At 45.2% G+C, this 8,980-nt stretch overlaps 1 protein-coding gene across 5 annotated transcripts in view; it reads left to right on the top strand.

The window, feature by feature from the left end:
- LOC113407755 (sorbin and SH3 domain-containing protein 1-like) overlaps nucleotides 1–8,980 on the top strand; it is a 186,283-nt gene that overhangs the window by 134,862 nt on the left and 42,441 nt on the right. For 4 of the 5 annotated variants that reach the window (XM_026657790.2, XM_026657794.2, XM_026657788.2 and 1 more), the window contains one exon: nucleotides 4,949–5,053. The exons of the other annotated variant lie outside the window; for it this stretch is intronic. The gene's annotated coding sequence lies outside the window, so the exon portion shown is untranslated. The remainder of the gene's footprint in view (nucleotides 1–4,948; nucleotides 5,054–8,980) is intronic. 5 annotated transcript variants of the gene reach the window in all.

The following is an 8,980-nucleotide window of genomic DNA, read 5'->3' as shown; positions in this document are numbered from 1 at the left end:
CTTCATTTACTTCAATTTCTGCATGTGTCTCTGAAGGTGAATAAATTTTCTCCACTTCCCTATCAGTCTGATGCTATGAGCTGCCTTCATCTAGAAGTAAGTTTCCATCATCTTGAGTTTCCAAACTGCTTTTTTGTGGATGTGAGCTACCCTCATCTCAAAGTAATATACTTTCATCTTGATGTTCCAAACTGCTTCCATGCGGATGTGAGCTAACCTCCCCTCCAAGTAAAATTCCTTCATCTGGATGCTGTGTACTGCTTCCATCTTTATTTGGATTAAAGAGAAGATATTTCAGGAAGGATCCCTGCTGTTTTGCTTGATCCTTTTCCTTCTCAGCCTTTCATTTACAATACTCAGCTCCTGAGGCTTTTCTTTTTCCTCTTTCTGCCATTGGGCATTTGAATATTGTTATGTACTGTGCTCCCGACTGTAAGCATTATAGCGTTAAGAATGGCTGACACACGCACCACATGGTTGGTGATTTAAACCACATTGCAGCCATCCCAACACATCTTTTCACTGCTTAAAGGTTCAATGATTAGTAACATACACTCACTTACCTATTAAAACGGTTAGTTACAGCGTTTACACGGCAACAAAATGACCTTTTTCGACGTTATAACCCGACACCGGTTGTTTGGAAAGTAAATCCCCTTCCTCACAGTTACCTGCTTGGAGTGTGACGTCATCACTTTCGTAGTCTATTACGCGTTAACGCTGTTACTTTTATAGACCTTATTTATTACGTGTGAACCAGTTATAACAAAGAAAAGTTCATAATTATACAGCCCGATAATAACGCTTAAAGATACTCACATTTTGGATTTATAATGCTGAAAGATGTTATTCTTTATTCTTTGGCACCAAGAAACACAATTTTCCACGGTATTCGCTTGATTCTTAACCATCTACCTGCGATGTGTGTTAAAATGACCATTTGACATGTATCAACTCGCGATACCTCCACTCTACATGAATTTCCAGCTATGAGACCTTGATGTATATTTGAGTTAGGTGTCACTAGCATTGCAGCTCTTGCCACTGGCGGATGTGTTTCATTGTGGCTGAGTTATTGCTTATCAAAATTGCGGAGTGTCATCTTGATCCTGTGTCACAAATTGAAAAAAAAAATTCGCTAAAATATTATTTATTTTTGCAGTAAATTAAAGATTTAACATATTAATAAATTCTCAGAAACGTAGAGAAATGAATTATAATTCATATTCCCTCCATACGCACATGGGAATTGAAATAATGACATCTTTGTTATTTTATTTGTATTTTTTTCAATTTTTTTTTCATTTGATTTTTTCCCTCTAATTTCCCCCCATTTAACTTGGCACCCTAGGCGACCGCCTAGTTCGTCTATATGGACGGGCCACCCCTGGGGACCGTGCCAATGACAGCCTGCCAGCTGCTCCGATCACAACAAACCCAGTGCTGTTGGATCGCAGACCACTTGACCAAAGAACATTTTCTCAGTGCGTATCTGGAGCAGTTGGTAGGATTTTTCCCCAGTATCTGGAAACAAACATTTTAAATGATGTTATATATAGTGGGAGGCTGCCTGTAAAGGGGCACAGCCCAGATTAAAACTGACCCCAGTGTAGAGCAGAAACCTATCCAGCAGACCTCACGCTGCAGGTTCCATCTCTCGCTCTCTCTTTCTGGAACCGCTCTAATTTTGTTGGGCAGCAGTCATGGTTCTTCCAGGCTTATCTTTCAGGATGCCAGCAGGTCCTGAAATAACTCTTGAGGCCTGTAAAACATCATGTCTCCAGTCAGACAAACTCTTTGACATCCCTCTGAGAACCTTCCTGCTACTTCTTTGCTTCCTTTCTGTTCTCTGATTTTTTTATTCATCTGTGGCCCCCACCTCCCTTCTCCTCCCCGTCATGTGTATCCAGGGTATATCCTATGAGAACCATAGGCTTATTAGGGGAGCAGGACAGGATTTTAGGTTGACTGGCTGGTATCTATCCCAGGTCTCAAAGGGATCTGGACCCAGATTGCTTGTTAAAAGAAATATGATTGTTTATAAATTTTTTTAGAACGCTTAAACAAAGATAAAAGCAAAGGAACTTTATCACCAAAGCTAAGCTACTGTTAATAATATTAAACTAAACTAAGAATAAAGCAAAACAACTGTCCAGTCAAGGTGAAATCAACAAACCAAACAAGTTAGACTCAGTAATGCCAACAATAATCAGTCCTTAGACAAATTCTAAAAAAGTGGCTGTTTGCTTATAAATCCAACTAAAGAATGTGCCCAAAATCAATCAGATCTATCATTTGAATGGTTAAGTAGCTTAATATGAAACCAAATTATTATCTTATGTCTGGACCACAACCTTGGAAATGAATTGCTATGTGGTGGCTAACCCTTTCCTCTCCCCACCGGAGATGATTATAGCTAAGGCTAAGATTTTGTCATGGATATTTTTAGTAAAAGTCACAGATAGGTCACAGGCAATAAAGAAAAATTCATGGAAGACTGTGACCTGTCCGTGACTTTTACTAAAAATATGCATGACAAAATGGGGAGCTCCAGGCTCCCTACATCACCCAGGGGGGCCTGGCTCAGAGCTGCAGTGTCCCTCCACGGCCTGGCTCGGAGCTCCGGGACACCCCGGCTGCTCTGTGCTCAGGAGCACCCCAGCACCCCAGCCGCCCACAGTGACCAGAAGCTCAGGATCTCCCTGCCGCCCGTGGTGGCCGGGAGCTCGGGGTCTCCCCACTGCTTGTGAGCTCCAGGGCACCCCTGCCCCCTGCTGCCTGGGAGCTCTGGGGCACCCCTGGCCCCCACCCCAGCTGGGAGTTGCAGGCCATCCCTGCTGCCCTCTGCAGCTGGGAACTTGGCCCCCACAGTTCCCAGCTGCCAGGATGGCGGGGGACCCTACAACTCTCAAGCGCTGGGAGCTCAAATCACGGAGGTCTCTGGAAGTCACGGATTCAGTGACTTCTGTGACCTCCATGACAAAATCGTAGCCCTAATTATAGCATAGACTTGAATGGAATATTTTTGATAACTAGAAGTTTGACAGTGCATTTTCCAGAAATTGCAGAGGACAACCTGAAGTCTCTCAGGATTTTTAAACATAAAACACAGAACACACTTTAGGGAGTAATTTTACGAGACATCATTTAGGACTGTTTAAACCTGGGGAACATTTATTTCAGGCACCTTGCCCATGTGGGTTGTATGGGTGCTCATACACACCTGCATTCTCGCAGCCACACTTTCACTTTCACACCATACATTAAAAAGAATAAAAAGGCCCGAGATGTCTCTGAGCTTAAAAAAAGAAAGAAAAGAAAAAGACCATGTCTGAGGAAGTTAACATGGTCTTATCTGGGTGAAAAAATCTCGAGATTATATTGTATCACCAGTTTATGTAAAATTCAATATAAATATCCTATAAAAATAGCTAATTGGGAGGGGGGAAAACTAGCCAATCGCCCAGTCACTCAACATTCATTCATCAGCAACATTAAAAATAAAACATTATATTCCACTTCATCACCTCCAGTTCCTTCTGAGAAACGAGGCATTTGCAATAATTTTTCTATTTTAGAACTGGGCTATAAGCCAAACATCTTATCTTCTGGAATCTTCATCTTGACAGAGGAAATTTACTTTAAAGCCCATCAATGAAACCCACTTGAAACATGACATTTTACATTTTAGGTTGGGTCTATATTCCAATACAAGCAATTCCTCTCTCAGTATCAGGTGGTTGAATGGTATCACTGGTCTCGTGTTTTTGGCTTTTGCTTACTGAACAAAATTCAGTCGTGCTGCCTTTTCCCTCTAGAGGGCATGTGTTCAATCCATAGCAATGCCTCATGCAAATAGAGGTGGTCATGATTAGGGTGACAATTTTGTCACAGAGGTCACGGAAGTCACGGAATCTGTGACTTCCAGAGATCTCTGTGACTTGAGCCCCAGCGCCTGGGAGCTGTAGGGTCCCCCAATGGCCCTGGCAGCTGGGAACTGCGGGGATCAAGCTCCCAGCTGCAGAGGGCAGCAGGGGTGCCTCGCAGCTCTCAGCCAGGGCGGGGGGCAGGGGTGTCACGCAGCTCCCAGCCAGGGCAGGGGTGCCTCAGAGCTCCCAGGCAGTGGGGAGACCCCGAACTCCCAGCCACCGTGGGCGATGGGTCCCCCATGGGTCCCCCGGCCAGGGTGCCCCAGAGCATGAAGCCGCCGCGGGTGGCCGAGGTACCCCAGAGCACAGAGCTGCCGCGGGCTGCCGGGATGTCCCAGAGCTCCGAGACACTGCGGGCGGTGGAGGGACACTGCGGCTCCAAGCCAGGCTCCCCTGGATGGTGTGGGGAGCTTGCAGCTCCCCATTTTGTCATGCATATTTTTAGTAAAAGTCATGGATAAATTCACAGAAGCCCGTGACCTTTCTTTATTGCCCGTGACCTGTCCATGACTTTTACTAAAAATATGCATGACAAAATCTTAGCCTTAGTCATGATTGCATTGCTGCCTGTGGCTGTAGTGTGGTGGCTGTGCATCCGGATGGTGCTGGGGCAAAGCTGCCCCGTTGTGTATAGCTCTGTGAGTGACCAGACTTTCTCTGATTTGGCCTCTTTCCTCCCATCTATTTTTATCATCCATATTTTCTTTTTCTCCATCTTCATCTGTCTTTTCTCCCCCATTGTCTGTTTGCCCTTGCCTGGAGGGACCTAAGAGACTGTCCCCAAGAAAAGAGACTTTCAAGGTCACCTCTACACTGAGAGCATACCTTGGCTTTTATTCCACTCCCTATCTTCCCAGCAAGCCTTGCTCCCAGCCTACATTTCTAATGGTGCCTGTCCTACAAGTTCCAGAATTCCTTTGATTCCTATGAATTCTGGGATGACTCCTCGGTAAGTGCAATGAATGCCAGGGGCAGTGGCATTAATATAACACGTTTCCCTCCCTGTCTCTCTCTCATAGGTATGCATTATTATGTAATAGTTACATGTGAAAAGAAACCGGAATCGCTGGCGGAGAATCCTGACTATTTCCACTGGGCCTGAATAGTTCAGCCAGTTGATTAAAGTGAGTACACTGCAAAGGGTGGGGGGAGTTAATGGGGGATAGGGTTGCCATCTCTGAGATACAAAAAAATGGGACACCTGAACCATTTCATCTGGGACAGCTACCTCAAAAAAGGGACCTGGTGTAGGAAAACTTGGATAGGTGGCACCCTTTTGGGGGGAGAGAATCAAACCCTGACTTTCAGCACCACAATCACAAGATTCTGTCATTTGAGCTAAATTCCTCTGTAAGTGGTAAGCTGTCCAACGGGGTCTGACCACAGAGGGTGACAAGGTCTCTCTCCCCCTCCCCCCCCCGTGTGTTAAATAAGCTAGTCAAAAGTAGAGCTGTGGGGAGGATGGAAATTCCATTTGTGAAGGATTTTGAGATTTTGAAAGTTGGCTTCATTCTGAATCAGAACAAAAAATGAAAATTTTGATTTTGACATTTTTTAAAATGTTCCTTATGATATAATATAATATGAAATTTTAAAAGGGCAAACCAAAAAGTTGTTTCCAAATAAAAAAATGAAATGTTTAGTTCCATTTCAGCATTGTTGGAACTTTTTTTCCTGGGTTTCTTCTGAAATGAATTACAGTGAAATTGACCTGATTTTGTGAAGTATTTCAATTTTAGTGGAACTGCATTTGCTAACGGAATATAGTTTTGTCTAGGTTTTTCTGACCTACTCTAGCCAAAAATGTGTGACCCAAAGGAATTCAAGCCCCATATCTGAGTGCCATCTTGTAATGACCCATGGCTGTACAGATACCACAGTCCTCAACAAGGATCAAACTCAGTAGCTTCACCACCAAAGGCTCATACATTTATTTATTTATTATATGTATTTTGAGAGCAGCACAATGCGCAAGGTACTGCCCACACATGGGAAGGCACAAGCCCTGCTTGGAGAAATTTATCCCTGCCCTCTGAGCTAAATGCATGCGAGACATCTGCTTACCGCCATGCTGCCTTTCTGTATCTGGCCACAGATTTTGTCATGAGTCTCATAATACGACTCAGTGGTTCTCAAACTTTTGTATTGGTGACCCCTTTCACACAGCAAGCCTGTGAGTGCGACCCCCCCTTATAAATTAAAAACACTTTTTTTACATTTAAAACTATTATAAATGCTGGAGGTGAAGCGCTGTTTGGGGTGGAGGCTGACAGCTTGTGACACCCCATATAATAACTTTGTGACCCCCTGAGGGGTCACGACCCCAGTTTGAGAACCCCTGTGATGTGTGGTGTGTTTCTGAAGGCCCCAGCTGCAGGAGGCATGGGATTAGCTGAGAATCTCATCTTGGATTGAAAACAAGCAGTACGTTTTTAGCACTCATGGTTGCAGAAAAAAGCTTCAAAATGTGACCTGAGTGAATCCCAAAGGCTCAGAAACCAAAAGACAAAAAAAAAAACCAAACCCCTCCCCCCCCCCAATGTATTATTTTTTAAAAAATCTCATTAATTTTCAGCCAATTTCATTATTTTTAAATACTTGGAGCTGGCAGTGCTGATTGGTTGTGTCTCTGCTGTTTTTCTCTTTCTCTGTCATGCTGATGCAGGATTTATAATGTGAACTCCACAGTTTCCATTGTAACAGAGCTAGTGTGAAAAGTTTGGGGGAGGAGGGAAGGGAACAGATCTGTGTTGAAAGACCAGAAATTGCGTCTGGATCTCTGCCATGTTTTTGGTTAGGAGTGTTATGTTTACAACATGCACACACAAAGAAGTGAGATAAAAACACAAATATTCTTGCTGGAAGGTTGCAACGTAACACAACTTTATTCTTTATCCAGAATGATAACCCACTCTAGCCAAAAACAGAGAAAGATAAAGCAGGCTGCTCCATAAAACAGAGGCATAACTCACCCCACCTTACCATGGGCTACCTGGCTGCAGACTGACTCTGATCTCACCCTTCCCTACACAGTGCCCTAGCCGGCAAGCAGGACCAGGAAACCTCTGGGATTTAAAGTGATAGCTACACAATTTAATATCGTTTTCCATACACCACAGAGAGGAAGTCAAGGGGTTGATTGTTCCTTGACAATAGAGATGCAGCACTGGTAAAACAGATTTGTATTCTTAGGAGGAGACAATGTCGGGAGTTCAGAATCCCATCCAGGCCCAATTGCCTTGTTAGTTAATTTCTGGGTTGAAAGAGAACTGGCAGCTCTGAGATGAGTCTTGGTATTTTTACCCCTACGAGGCACAAGTGTGTCAGGCTTTAAAAGCTTTGCACCGAAGCACAAAGCTTTAGAGACACTGTCGTGGATGAGGCTTGCCTGTAAAACCCTTCTCCCCATAGTGTGATCCCCATGGCAAGCCCACTGGGGGATGGGGTAGTTAGGAAGACAAGGGTCAGAGCCCCCGGAGGGGGAGACTGTTGCTTCTCAGAGATGCTAGAGCTTTACAAATGAGACAAATGGGAGAGGCAGCTTCCTGCCTTCTTTGACCTCCTGCAGGCACCAGGAGAACAGCCTCTCCAGTCTCTTCTTCCCCTTCCTCCCCATGTCATATGCGCCATCAGGCCCAGATTTCAGTGTTCCAGAGTCTGGTTGACTCCTCTCCCACCTAACTCTGCTGCCTCAAACTGACGCCCATTCCCCATGTTGTCTGAGGGGCACACATACTGCAGCTGGGATTCAAGGGTTACATATATCCGACTGCAGTAACACAAACCCCCTCCAGTACAATGCAAACGAGGCAGCAGCTTCAAGGTTTCCATCACGCTAAGCACGTAGGGACTGTTCACAGCATGAGAGTGCTGTGCCTTTTCTGCACTCCGCCCCTCCGCAAAGGGAAAGCTCTTTATCCGGGTCATGGAAGAGGATGCTGGAGAAGCTTATGGGACAAATCAGGCCAGTTTTTATGCCATGCTAATCCTGCTGCCTCCCAAAGCAGCTGCATTCTGCCCCACTGTCAGTCAGGGGTGACTCCATTGACGTTGATGGAGTGGCACTATTTTACACCTGGCCTGAATTTGACCCCTGTGTTCTCACTGCAATATTTTTTTCTAATCAGAACTTGGGAACCATTAATGAATGCTATTCCAGGGACAGGCTGTATTGTCAGGCATTGCCTTGAGCAAGAGGCCAGCTGCAGAGCCCAGAAGGCGCTCCGAGAGGCACCTCGGAGTCACAGTTCCTCCCCATTTCTTCCTTGGTTGGGGAGTGGAGGAGAACTGGTAATAATTTTCCACTGGCCTACCCCAGGAACAATGGATGACACTTCCCATGCCAGCTCAGCTGTGTTGGTCACCTAGGCTCTGTCCTGCCCTGCTCTGAGGCGGGAGGGAGTGGGCACACAGCTCTCAGTGTCTGGGTAGGTGTCCTGAACTGGCCCCCAGGCCCAGGCCCTGGCTAGCTCTAACTAGTCTGATATTTTTCTTTCGATGTGACTAAACAAAGTTAGGGGCTGCGACATATTTTGGTCTAGTATGAATTTTTTGCCAGAGGCACATAGGACACTGGGGAGAACTCTCAGTGCTATTTCTCCTTTCTTTCATTTAATATATAATTCGTTTTTATGTACAACCTTCAGCCTCATCCACAGATCAAATATTCACTTCAGCCTGGAGATTAAAGAGCTCCAGGCCTGTCAATCTGGAGCAAAGGCAGGGAAGAAATAATCTAAATGCTGCATATGGCTTGCATGGGAGATTAATACGATTGGGCTGTCATCCATGGGGCAGAGGAGATGGAGAACTCTGATCACTAAATGAGTCATGTGAAGGTTAGAGCGATAGATGGGGAGACAGAAAACAAAGGTGAGCTTATCAGAATGTAGCCGGTGAAATCCAGCCCTTACGCATACGCATAGTCCCTACACGGGACAGGAAATGGAATGTGCTTAGAGCTTGGTGGATCTCTGAGCTATCAAGCTGGCGGCTCATACCATCATTTCCCTCCTGCTTCTCTACCCATCCTTTGCATGTGGGAGGCTGTT

Source organism: Terrapene carolina, unplaced genomic scaffold (genome assembly GCF_002925995.2).
Source record: "Terrapene carolina triunguis isolate 2854851 unplaced genomic scaffold, T_m_triunguis-2.0 Scaffold310, whole genome shotgun sequence".
Lineage (NCBI taxonomy): Eukaryota > Metazoa > Chordata > Testudines > Emydidae > Terrapene > Terrapene triunguis.
Note: the sequence above shows the minus strand (reverse complement) of the source record. Positions and strands in the feature narration are given on the sequence as shown.